A 14052-nucleotide genomic window follows, 5' to 3' on the forward strand; every position below is an offset into this window, starting at 1 on the left:
TCCAGTCAAAGGAGACCGGGGTGTGGCGCTCATATAGCTTTCAGGCCGAGGGAGCCGGCATTTGTCCACAGACAGCTTTCCGGGTCATGAGGCCAGCAGGACTAAACTGCTTCTGGCACAACAGGACACCATGATGGAAGCCAGAGTGCACAGAAATGCCATTTACCTCCCCACCGCAGTGATACCTATTTATCTACTTGCACTGATGTGCTTTTGAACTGCTAGGTTGGCAAGAGCTGGGACAGAGCAATGGGAGCTAACCCTGTCGTGCAGATTCAAACTGCTGACCTTCTGATCGGCAAGCCCAAGAGGCTCAGTGGTTTAGACCACAGCGCCACCTGCGTTCTTACATCATGGTGTTCTGTTGCGCCAGAAGCGGTTTAGTCCTGCTGGCCACATGACGCACAAATCTGTCTGTGGACAAACACCAGTTCCTTCGGCCTGAAAGCGAGGGGGCGTGGTGTGGAAGGTGCCCAGAGTGGCGCACGCGCCCTGCAGCTGGGGGTGAAGTGAGCCACTCACGGGAGCAGAGCAAGCTGCCCATGGTGGACATTTGGCACACCACAAACCCGCGACTCCCAAGCCTCCCCAAGCTGTCAAAACGAAGGGGGAAGGGGGGAATGCTGTCGGCAAAACAGCGCAGCTCCCCTCTTACCCCGACGGTTTGGGGTAGGCTTGGGAGTTGCGGGTGGGTGGCATGCCAAATGTCACCCCCCTCAGTGAGGGCACCTGGGGCTATCTGCCCCCACTGCCTACGCCCCTGGGTGAAACCCCTTTGGCAACACAGCCACAACTATGCCCAAGCTACAAATACCAAAAGCACCTCGTCTGACTAAGATGAGTGAGCTACTGCCATTCTTCTTTAGATTTAGCATAAGCTAGCTCATCCACGAGAACAAGCTGGTCATCACAAACACTCTTTTCCAACAACACAAGAGACGACTCTACACATGGACATCACCAGATGGGCAGCATCGAAATCAGATTGATTATATTCTCTGCAGCCAAAGATGGAGAAGCTCTATACAGTCAGCAAAAACAAGGCCTGGAGCTGACTGTGGCTCAGATCATCAGCTTCTTATAGCAAAATTCAAGCTTAAACTGAAGAAAGTAGGAAAAACCACTGGGCCGGTAAGATACAATCTAAGTCAAATCCCTTATAAATACACAGTGGAAGTGAGGAACAGGTTTAAGGATTTAGATTTGGTGGACAGAGTGCCTGAGGAACTATGGATGGAGGCTCGTAACATTATACAAGAGGCAGCAACTAAAACCATCCCAATGAAAAGGAAATGCAAGAAAGCAAAGTGGCTGTCCAACGAGGCCTTACAAATAGCGGGGGAGAGAAGGCTAGCAAAATGCGAGGGAGATAGTGAAAGATACAGGAAATTGAATGCAGATTTCCAAAAAATAACAAGGAGAGACAAGAAAGCCTTCTTAAACGAGCAATGCGAAGAAATAGAGGAAAACAATAGAATGGGAAAAAACAGAGATCTGTTCAAGAAAATTGGAGATATGAACATTTCGTACAAAGATTACCACAATAAAAGACAAAAGTGGAAAGGACCTAACAGAAGCAGAAGACATCAAGAAGAGGTGGCAAGAATACACAGAGGAACTATACCAGAAAGAAATGGATGTCTTGTATACCCCAGGTAGTGTGGTTGCTGACCTTGAGCCAGACATCCTGGAGAGTGAAGTCAAATGGGCCATAGAAAGCATTGCTAATAACAAGGCCAGTGGAAGTGATGATATTCCAGCTGAACTATTTAAAATTTTAAAAGATGATGCTGTTAAGGTGCTACACTCAATATGCCAGCAAATTTGGAAAACTCAGCAGTGGCCAGAGGATTGGAGAAGATCAGTCTGCATCCCAATCCCAAAGAAGGGAAGTGCCAAAGAATGCTCCAACCACCGCACAATTGCTCTCATTTCACACGCTAGCAAGGTTATGCTTAAAATTCTACAAGGCAGGCTTAAGCAGTATGTGGACCGAGAACTCCCAGAAGTGCAAGCTGGATTTCAAAGGGGCAGAGGAACCAGAGACCAAATTGCAAACATGTGCTGGATTATGGAGAAAGCTAGAGAGTTCCAGAAACAGATCTACTTCTGCTTCATTGACTATGCAAAAGCTTTTGACTGTGTCGACCACAGCAAACTATGGCAAGTTCTTAAAGAAATGGGAGTGCCTGATCACCTCATCTGTCTCCTGAGAAATCTCTATGTGGGACAAGAAGCTACAGTTAGAACAACAACAGCTCATCCACATTCAGCCCCACATCCATGTCTGACACCAAGACATGATGCACTTATAATGGTTTTATTCCACTTTAAGTGCCATTACTCCCCTCACCCCTTCTGGCTTAAGAATAATCCTGTGAATTATACTTCATTGGGGTTCCGAGAACACTGTGTTCTCCCCTCCCAGCTATAAATTTCTGTCAGAAAAGTGAGCTAATTTTTAAAAAGTGAGCCAATTTAAAATTGTAGCATGGATATGCCCTAAGTCACCAAAAGCATTTCAGGATTAATTTCATTTAAAAAAAGAAAAAGAAAAAGACAGAGGCTAAGCTAGGGATCGGCACCAGAGAAACCCTTTCTAGGCATCCAGTCCCTCACACGATTAGAATATGATATGATTCATATACATATTCAGACACCTATTTGTTCCATTGCCTAACATTATGCATGTATATTTGTATGTATAAACAAATAGTAGTGATAGTAATAGTAGTACAGTAGTAGTAGTAATGTGTGAACCCTTAGTGGGCCTGACACTAAGATATGGATTTCTTACAAGAGAATATATATATTATTTGGGGGCCCAATCACTGTTATTTCTTGCTCTCTGTAGTAATGTCTTTAGGCTCAGCAAAAAAAATTGGAAAAAAAATCTTGTTTAAAAAAGTTTGCTTGATTGGATTTAGAGGCCTGAATTTCCCATTTCTGCATTTTCACATACCTCATTACATTTCTCCAAAATTATTTCCTTCACAGAGAATTAACTCACTTATTGTACCCCCCCCCTTTTGGAAAGCACTGTTTATTATTTAAGCAACTAGCCTGATGGTAAAAGTTGGAATTATCTTTTATTTATAGTTTTTGCTTTCCATCTCAAAAGTATTTCAGCATTTTTATTAATGCTTTCGTTAATGTGGGTCTTATTTTCTTGCCAGGAACACACGTTGTAAATCAGATTTATGCTTTATGAAAGCATTCTTAACCTGCTGAAATACATTCAGGAAATGAAAACTAAATTGCCATGTACAAGACTAATTTGTTTTAAAAATGGAAATGATGTGTTTTCCCTGAGAGAAAGTAGACCTTAGAAGAAACTTTGGCCTTACTATGAAGTTTGCTTTCCCCCCTGAAGGGTATGTCGATTTGTGTTACCCCTCCCAATTTCTCCACAGGCAGGGTTATGTCAATTGTCTGACTTTTATCCTGCCATGAACGTATTCCCACCAGTTTCAGCAAGAACAATAATGTCTTTCTTGAAAAATACAGTCCGAGTTACAATTGTTAACAAAGAGGAAGGGGTCATCCCCAGGACTCAAATTCTTCGAAAATAATGATTTCCAGACCTTGCAATCACCCTACCCCTATCCTTACCCGTTCTTGAAGTATGGAGTCACGTGAAACAGAAATAGCCCTTAATGAGACTACATCCCCTCCATCCACTGATGAAATATCATAGCTCAGCTCAGACACATATTTTGTATTCAGAAGGTTCCATGTTCAATCACCAGCATCTCCTGGTAGGTTGGTGGGAAAACTGTCTGACACTATGAGTGCCTTTCATCTTTTCGCATGTCCATCACATGTGGTAGAATTCATCGTCCTTTAGTTTGCAATTCCAGCAGGCTTTATTACTCAGTCTGTACATTTTTGCCAATTTAACCAGGGTAATGTACCACCGGTACATCATTTCCCCTAAGTTTTCTTTTAAAGTGGAGCACGCTGTAAATCTCATACCTTCATTCCATAATCTTACCCAGTTGTCGTACTCAATTTTGTAACCAAAGTCAACTGCCCATTTTATCATGACTTCTTTTGTTAATTCATCCTTGGTGTTCCATTCCAGCAAATAGTCATACATTTTAGACAAAAGTTTTGTTCTACCCTCTAAGATTTCTATTTGATATTTTGACTTGTTTTCGCTAAATCCCATTTTTCTTATCCTCTTAATAAAGCATTCACCTGGTGATATTGTAGCCATCCCGTAAAAGCACATTTTATATTATCATATGGTTTTAATTTCCACCCATTCTCAGTTTTCACTAGAATATCTTCATAAGTTACTCTCTTCGCCTATTGTCAACACTTCTAGCGGGGATAGCCACCAAGGTGTAGTTTATTCTAAAGCGTGTTCTCCATCACGGAGAGCACGTGTTGCGGTTGGGGATTCCAAGACACCTTGCTGTTTCTGGGCAGATGGTTTGGCCAACTCGTAAGCAGGGACGGGCTGTTACTGGGGAAAATTACATGTTGCCATTTAGTGTTTGACAGCCCTATTTGTTAAATACAAGGCACGCAGCAACGGACGTCCTCTTTTGCTGCGTGCTTTGGATCACCCGCCCTCCCTTCCCTCATGTTAGGCCGTTTGCTTGACCTTGCTATGCCTGTCATGGGGTCGTCTGCTTTGGGGCAGGGGCCCGGTAGGAATTTTGCCATTTGGCTGATTAGTGTGTGCCACTTGGTTTTCGCCTACCGCGTAGCAAATCGTCACAACTTGTAAGGTTTGCAGTTAGGCATTGGTCTGGAATTGGTTGCTGGGGGGGTATGGATTCGGCTGTGCCTGCCCCTCCAAAATGCTGCTGCTGCTGCTGCAAGGGTATTCCGTTAAAGGAACCCAGGGATTCACCATGCTTTTGTCCGAAACCCCCTGGCAAGGGGCTAGGGCCACGCAAGAACCCCTGGGAGTATTCTGGGGAGAGGTGAGGCATGGTTCCCAGTCCCGTCTCTCTCCCCAGGTGACTTACCCTTCCTGACTTTGCGGGGGGTGCGAATGTCAGAGCTGTCCCCGTGTGGGGGCAGTTAGTGCTACCAATGCCTAAGCAACCACTCACATTGCTGTATTTGAATAAAGTTCTGGCCAAAATTATGCCAAAAAGTTTAAACAAAAATTAAGTGTCAATTGGGTTTTCCTTTGGGGTGTATTGGGGACCTTGACACTCAATAGGTTTTTATTCTTGTCCCATACATCATACAGGGCGCCCCTAAATAAGTTTTGGGATTTGATATATAATGAGTTGAAAAAACTTTTCAAATACACATTCCCAAAGAAACCAGAGGCTTTTTTATTAGGGATAATAGGGATAAGATCGTAAACTATCGTAAACTAGGATTCTCATGGCCCAAAAGTGGAAATCCCAGGAGATCCCAACTTTAATGGAGTGGCAGACAAAATTATTTGAGTATGCAGAATTGGCAAAAATGACCTATAAAATTCGAGACCAAAAAGTGACAAAGTTTGAAGAGGAGTGGAGTAAATTTGTTGCGTACATATTAATTAATTGCAGAAGTTTAAAAACTGTAGCAGGGCTAATATAAATCCTGTGATGTGAATAGAGGGTAAATAAGAATCTGTAAGAGAAGATGTAAATTAGGAAAACCGAAGCAGGGTAGGAGGGAAGTCCGGGCGCGAAATTGCGCAGGGTAAATAAGATGACACAAAATGTTGAATGTAAAAGTTTAAGTTTTATTTATGTTTGTGAAAATCAATAAAAAGCATTTGGAGGTAAAAAATGAAACTATGAGTGCCACTGCCAGTCAGAGCTGAAAAACACAGCAGCTTCCTATGTTAAATCTAGTGTTGGGGGCAGCTTTCACAATAAGCCCTATAGACCCAACACAAGCCCCATACTTGTAATTAAGCCCCATCGATTCCTATAGCGATTAAGTTGCTCATTAGCAGCTTTTCACATTCATTTCAATGGGACCTAACAGTCTGGAACCGACCTAATACTCCTTTCTCCTTCAGTGGAAGACACTGCCCTGAGGCAGGATATTAAGCTTTTAAAGGTAAATCCGAGTTAGAAGACTCTTGAGTTGCTTTCTCTATTACACCGCAAAGGAAGAATTTACTCAGCTGTGTATTTATCACTGGTAAAACAGGAAATATATAATCAGCAAGATGACTGGCCTGATAAATGTATTTATCTTCTTAATGAGCTTTGTTGAAATGGTTAGAGTGATTAATGAGAGTGAGCATGCCATCAGTAACCTTGAAAACCCAAAAGTCAATATTTTGGGGGGAAATCCTTTGCACAGTGATCCATGATGCTGAAAGCTGCAGAAACCTCACAGGGATACCTGCTAGCTGATGAGCAGACATGTTCGACATGGTGTTATTTAAAGAGGATTAAGCATTATGGGAGAAGTAATGGAGGTTTGTTTTAACGGACCTTTAACTCAAGAATGCAGGTCTCCTAATGCCTCCAAAAGGATTTGACTATCTGATTAGTTAGTTAATCAAACCTGCTGAAACCTGTGAATTGCCACACCTTTGGAAATATCCACTGGAAGCAAAATTCAGTTTTGTTCCCATTGGGATGTGTTTGCCTATAGGAATGTAATTATTCAAACTAACGGCTTACCAGTTCTCTGCTTTTAGCGGCCCATGTTCCACATCTGCAGAAAATCCACCCTAGAATCCATGAAGGTTGCAAGGGGTTCTGGATCGTACATTAGGATATTCAATTTATGCTGTGGGTCGTATAAGTAGCGCAGTTCCTGTCAAATCCCCTAAGACCTGCCCCTTGTTTGATTGATGTTGTTATAGGAAACCCCACCCCAAAAGTCACAATCCCAGTGACAGCACCAGAAGTTCTGTGTCCAGATTCCCTGGCCTACCTGACAGACAGACAGACAGTGTGCCAAGATGAAGTTCCAAGTCCATAGGCCAAGCCACACAAACAAAGTCCAAAGATCATTCCGGGGTCAGTCCAAGTAAGCCAAGATAGAAGTTCAGCAGTCAGGATACAGTCCAGGGTCAGTCTCGAGGCAGAAACCCGTGAAGGTCCAAGGAAAACCCCAGGCAAAGTTCCTCAACAGCTGAGCACCTCAACTCTGCTGCTTTCTTATACTGTACCTGCTGATTGCAGCATCTGGGCTTGATGAGGCAGATGACCCTCACCTGCTCTCTGCTTGCCCCAGCTGAGGAATCACATGCCTCCTTCCCCACCTGGCCAGCTAGTGAACTAGGCTGCAGGCCTTGGCCTGCCTCTGCTTCCTGGAGTGTCCCACCCACTGTTCTCTACGTCTTAGGACCTGCTGTGTTCATGGGGACAGGGGCCTCACTGGCGAGGGGTCCTGCTCCCCGGCTTATTCTCTCACTCTTTTTTCTTTTAGAAAGCGTGTTCTCCTTCATGGAGAGCATGTGTTGCGGTGGGGGCCGCCAGGACACTCCAAAGTTGTGGGGCGGGCTAATTGATCGTTGGCCACTGTTGTGATTGGGCTTCCCTTGTTGTTGGGAAGAAGTTAATGTTGCCATTTATTGATTGACAGCCAGAAATAGTAAAACTCCTTGCACGAGGCTAGGGCTTCCTCTTTTCGCCCGTGCATCGGATTGCCCGTCCCCCCCTCCCTAGAATTAGGGTTGTTTGCTTGACCTTGCTATGCCTGTCATCGGGACATCTGCTCTTGGGGCAGGGGCCCAGTAGGAATTTTGTCCATCTGACTGATTGGCTGGGGCCATTTGGTTTTTGCCTACTGTGTAGCAAATCATCACAACTTGTAAGGTTTGCGGTTAGGCATTGGTTTATGGTTTGGTTGGTTGAGGGGCATGGAGTGGCTGTGCCTGTCCCTCTAATGCTGCTGCTGCAAGGGATTCCGTTAAAGGAATGAGGGGCTAAATATTGTGTGTCCACCCTGTCAAGGGGGCTTGGGCCATTGCAAGAGCTCCTGGCTGCATTTGGGGAGGGCTGAGGGCAGGTTCCCTGCTCCGTTGCTACCCACAAGTGTATTCCCCTTTTCTGACTTTTGCAGGCGTGCGAAATGTCAGACTGTCCCCCATGGGGAGGGGAGCAGATAGTCGCAACCAATGCCTAAGCAACCACTCACATGTTTGTATTTTAATAAAGTTGTGGCCAAAATTATGCCAAAAACCTTAAACAAAAATATTGGTGTGATGTGTGAGTTATTGGGGTGGTCCTGGGGACCTTGACACGCAATGGCACCTCATGTTAAGAACAGTTTCAGGATAAGAACGGACCTCCAGAATGAATTAAGTTCATACCCTAAGGTACCACTGTATAACAATCCAAATGCATTTCCATATATAGAGATTAGTCTGAATCTCAAGACTTTCCCCCCATCCCTTTCATGGTTCCCATTTTCAACTGCATATTATTTCATAATCCATATTTTGTATCTGTCCATATTGTCCATAGTAATTATTACAATACAAGTGTTATTAAATTCCTGCTAATGTTTTCATCTGCTTACAGTGGCCTCCTAAATATATCATATTTTTTCCCCATTCTTTCTTAAAGTTTTGGTCTTCTTGGTTCCTGCTGCTTGACTTCCTGTGCAGTGGCCCCTGGGCTCCTCACCATCTTCTGTCACCCCATGAGTACTATCTACACCAACGACAAGAGGATGGCAGAAAGTGAGGAGGAATTAAAGAACCTTTTAATGAGGGTGAAAGAGGAGAGCGCAAAATATGGTTTGAAGCTCACTGGTCCCATCACCTCCTGGCAAATAGAAGGGGAAGAAGTTCTTAACCCAAGGTACTATTTCTGGGTCAGCGGAGTCTGTAACCTGAAGCGTCTGTAACCTGAAGCGTCTGTAACCCGCTGTAGTTGTGCTTTTTAAAAACCTTGTGAAAATGGTGTAACTGCAAACATTGACGCATTTCTCCTCAAGCTTACCCTCTAAGGAAAACACCTGGGTGTGGAAGGGTGTGCTCATTTGTCACCGATAGGTCTAGCTTCCAATCAGAGGAAATAATTATACCAGCGTTCTTCAATCGCACAGCTTTGAGGGAAGGAATGCATCACCCTGTTCTTGACTATTCTGCGTTCTTTCTTAGTTCTGCTAGCAGGTCTTGCTTGGAAAATGCTGGACCTCCGCATCCTTCAGCCTCTGTGCCACATGCCCACACATTCGCTCTTGTCAAACCAGCTTTACACTTTGCTTCAGCAATTTTTGGTGCCGATTAAACAGTACATTGGCCCGACACTGTATTTTTATTTTACAAGTGTGACAGGCACATCATTTACTCCACCCACTTTTGCCTGGCACTGAAGGAATGGGTTTCCCAAACCCAAAACTGACTGTGCAGGCAGTTTGAAACTGCACCAAAATCCCTATTTTTCCTTAGCTAAAATCCATTAACTTGAGCTCTGAGTCAATGTATAAACAAAAACCTGGCTGTGCTCGAAGCTCTCTCCCTTATCAGTCCGTGACGGCAATGAGTGACCTTGCCAAGGTCCAGTAGAGCAGGGATGATGCGTCTGTGCCTTATCTTATATCCTGACCACAAAAGACACACAGAGCCAGTCTGGAAACAGCGCCAGAGGGTGTTCTTGGAGATTGTGACCTCTTGCTCCAAGATAAGAGTAGGAACAGGAAGATCCTTTTATGGTCAGAAGTATAGGAAGGAATACCCTTTTATGGTTAAGAGTGCCGGAGCAGGAACATCTGTGATGTCAACCTGCGTGTACAAACTGACGTGGCTGGATTCCTGGGGAAGGGGGAGAGGGTGCCTGGAGGATATATATACTGCATGAAATTTCTCATTTCCTTGGACTTGCTGTGGACTCACCACGCAAGTGCCTTCTGCTATCCGGAGAGCAGAATAAACTCTTTCTTTGAACCAACCTCGGTGTCATTTGACTTCCTTCCTCCTGTCCCGGAGCAACGCAGACACAATTGGTGAACTCCAATAAGGCTACAGCACCACCCACAACTGGAATGCTGCCTTAAAAAGCCGTCCATGTGAGAATGTGGTCCTCAGATTGTGAAAGGTTCTCGGATCCTGCCCTATAACAGTCCCAAGAAACGGATTGGGGAAGGAGGGCACAGGGAACTGCGGAGGAAGCTGGGAGGCAGGAAAGCTTCATTCCACAAATGTGAACCCTGTTCTGTTCACAGAAAAAGTTAGAATCCAAATGACTATTTTCCAGCTAAGTGGAGGCCAATGTTGCTCTGCAAAGTTCAGACTGGCTTGATTTAACACATGCTGCCAGAATGTTAATTAAATGTTGAAATTACCGTGCTCTTTCTCCTTTTTGTGTGGAATTGGCATAATTATGAAACATATAGAGCAGTTTAAACAGATTTTTGTGGATCCTTCTGTGTTTGCTTATTGAGACATTTATCCATAGTTACAAATAAGAATTCCCCCCCCCTGCTTAAGCAATCAAGACTTCTGAATACTCATTGCTTTTGCATCCTTATAATCACATCCAAGTCAAAGTCTCTCAACAATGTCAACACATTGTGGCGTATCCAAGCTTACATCTCAGGAAAGAATTGTGTGGCCAGTATTTGAATTGGCAAAATGATGTTTCTTGGCTTTAGATGACTTGTGTATATATAATGCTCAGCACTAATTAATCTTTTGGCGTTGGGTGCCTATTAACACTGGTGTGAAATCCAAGCGGGAAAAGCATAGTCTACAATGTTAGTTGCTTCGTTGCCTAAGAGACTGGCAGAGAGACTATGCGATAGATACAAAGTTAGTAAATTATGCTGGAGGATTTTGTGAAGGAAGTTCTTAAATACCTTTGCTTACATCTTTCATCAAAGCTTAGATTTAAGGCTAGCAATTGCTAATTAGAGCTGGCTCAGGGGAAAGCTTTTAAAAAATATAAGCATGCTTCTCATTATGCCAAGATTTCACAGTTCATTCCAACTATAATCTCCACTCATTTGATTTTGCAGGAAAAACTAGTGATACAGGAAGGGATTCCAGGAGGCCTGAGGTATGCTGCATTTAGACTTTAAAGTCAGCTTCAGGAGAGAACTGTATTTTGTCAAAATGTTCATGTTACTCAGAACTGACGGCAGTGCCAGATTACCAAATAGGCAGATTAAGCACCGGCCTTTTAGGGCCTTCAACAATGGATCTAAATAATATCAATTTGTTTTGTGTAATAAAATTGGTTTATTAAAATTGTTGTCTGGTAAAATAATACATGTATTAGGAGATAATTTGTGAGGGGCCCCCTGAGATTTTGACTGCCTAGGGGTCTCCACAGAGTTTAATCTGACACTGACTAAGGGTCTGTGCAGATGAGGCTGGTGTGAAGTGAGCTATAATCAGGAAGAACACGCCTCCTTGTTGCTCAGATGTGAGTAAAAACCAAGATGAAAGATTTTATAGGGACCCAGAATACACCTGCACTGCATTTCCCTCTATGATGCCTAGCGATGATGCCTAGCCTAGCTCACTGATGGTAGCTAGGCTGAATCCCCTGTCAGTCTTCTTTCAGGTGACCAGGTCAAGACCTACTGTGGCCTCTATTGCTGACAGCTTACAGTGGTACCTCGGGTTAAGTACTTAATTCGTTCTGGAGGTCCGTTCTTAACCTGAAACTGTTCTTAACCTGAAGCACCACTTTAGCTAATGGGGTCTCCCGCTGTCACCACGCCGCCGGAGCACAATTTCTGTTCTTATCCTGAAGCAAAGTTCTTAACCTGAAGCACTATTTCTGGGTTAGCAGAGTCTGTAACCTGAAGCGTATGTAACCTGAAGTGTATGTAACCTGAGGTACCACTGTATATCTATATCCACCCCATAAATCAGGGATGGGGTACCTGTAACCCTTCAGTGGTCACTGGACTATAGTTGCTATCATCCCTGACCACCAGTCATGCTTGCTGGGCTGATGGAAGCTAAAGTCCAATAACATCTGTAGGCCACAAGTTTCCCAACCCCGGCCATATATTGTTTTGGGGGGCAGCAAGATCATGTGTCTGGCATGCTTAAGCTCCCTTTGTAGAAGAAACTCTTGCTTCTCGTTGATAACCCACTATTATCTATCTTTGCCACCATATTGCTGCTGTGTCAGCCACCTTCTTCCTTTGCCTAAATGCTGTGGTGTAAGATCAAGGTCTATTTAGTTCATCATCCTGTTCCAGAAGTAGCCAGGAAGATGCTCGGAGGAAGCTCAAATGCAGGGCATCAATGGTGACCACCATCCCTTCTTCTCTGACTCCAGCTTCTTTATCCCAGAGATCATGCCAACTCCGTACAAGAACTCTCAATTCAGCTCTCATTGTTAGCTGCCATTGGTAAATCTATAATCTCTTATGTCATTAATTATCTTAACACCTAAAATATATGTGTTTAACAGTGATGAGCAGTGACACATAGACTTTGCCTTTTGTCCCACTTCACAAAGTTCCAGTTAGTGAGGTTCCCCCACCCCATACATGCACACATAAACACAGAGAGTTGGGATTGATTGATTGATTTAGCCCAAATATGCTTCCATTTGTATTTGTTTACATTAAATCTCATCAGCCATTTTGTTACCCGTTCAACCAGTTTGGTGCAATCCTTTTGGAGCTCTTCACAACCTGCTTCAAATTATATCATCCTAAATAAATTCAAGACAGTAGATGCTTTGGCCGTGAGAACCATCACAGTTTCTTTATAGGTCAAGCACTAGTGAAATCCAAGAGAAAATGGCACTCAGTGTGCGCAACAGAACTTCCTTTGGCATGTACAAGTCTCCCCTTGAGACTTGCTGGGTTTGGATCAGTGGACAATATTGGCAGCTTTCCAGTTTGTGACAAATGTAGGCTTCTTAGAGAGAGAAGTGAACCAGTGGATGGAACATTTAATTAACCCCAGATTTTCCACTGGCAGAAGAGTCAAAATTACCTGCCAAAATGATTAGTACTTTGCAAACCATGCACTGCAGGAACAGAGCAGGTATTTGACTGGACGTGACCTTTCCAATAAATGATAGCTGTTATTGTAGAGAGAGGGGAGTGCTTCAACAGGTTCGTTTCTTCAAGCATTCCAGCTCAGAACGTTGCTTGCTTAAAAGTCTCTTAATCCAGGGTTGACAATATAGAACAGTGGTTCCCAATAATTTTCCCTGCTGGCCAGTTGGGAGCTGCTGAGGGCCTTGGTGGATCACTTATCACTCTCACACCCTACTTAGGAGTTTCTCGCAGCCGTGTTGGATATGGAATACCGTTTATTTGCTGAAAGGGCAATGCCATCACCATAGCTAAAAATATTCCCAAAGAAAACTGAGTAAAGAACAGTCCGACAATCTTGTGCACAAAATCAGTTTCAGTTACATTTGGACAGGACAAAATATACAACTTCCAGTGGAGGAGGAGGAGCTATATGAGGAATGAATCTCAACTGCACAATAATCTATGCTTAGAGTCATACCCAGCATAGCTTCACTTCCAAGACCTCAGAATTCCCTGGTAGTAATAATGGTTGGCTAAGATTCTGATAAACTGGACAGGGCAAATGTTGCATCCTTGGAATGTTCTGAGAAAGCTGTGGAAAGAATTGACCTTAACATGTTCAAAGATGCCAACCTTCATGATGCAGTCATTGCCAAATTCAATTGTGAACAGATCTCATCTCCATTTGGAGCATGTTCAGAAGAATCCAGGAGGGGGTGTGTGCCAAAGAAGTTCACAGTCACTCTTGTCAAACACAAACCACATCAATCATTTGACTGGAATTGTTACAAATAGGACGACCACTGCAAGATTAAAGCCAGATTCCTTAATCTGCACACCTGAAAAGAATTTAGTTCCAGTTCGTATTTCTTTGAAATAGTAACGGTGATATTTAGAATTGACTTTTGATACAGAAGGTTCTGTTTATAACCAACCTGAATTGGGAGGCAGATTCCTTCAGACTTTTGTATCATTTACTATTGAAAGACATCTGATTTTGTTTCTCTGTTATATAGATTTCCCCCATAAACATTGTAAAATGTAAAATTCTCTTCTGCCTTCAGTGGCTGGGATCCAAAACACTACAACATGCACTGGGAGATTTCTACCCTTTCCCCATAGCATCATCATCATCATAATCATTTTTTATTTGTATTCTGCCTTTCC

General features: G+C 43.5%; 1 protein-coding gene across 1 annotated transcript in view; it reads right to left on the reverse strand.

Annotated features, from left to right (window-relative positions):
• Nucleotides 1–219: 219 nt before the first annotated feature.
• The window catches only part of PLA2G4A (phospholipase A2 group IVA), a 705748-nt gene continuing 691915 nt past the window's right edge, over nt 220–14052 (reverse strand). Inside the window, exon 19 of the transcript XR_013840026.1 lies at nt 220–345. The gene's annotated coding sequence lies outside the window, so the exon portion shown is untranslated. The remainder of the gene's footprint in view (nt 346–14052) is intronic.

Source organism: Podarcis cretensis (genome assembly GCF_951804945.1).
Source record: "Podarcis cretensis genome assembly, chromosome: 6".
Lineage (NCBI taxonomy): Eukaryota > Metazoa > Chordata > Lepidosauria > Squamata > Lacertidae > Podarcis > Podarcis cretensis.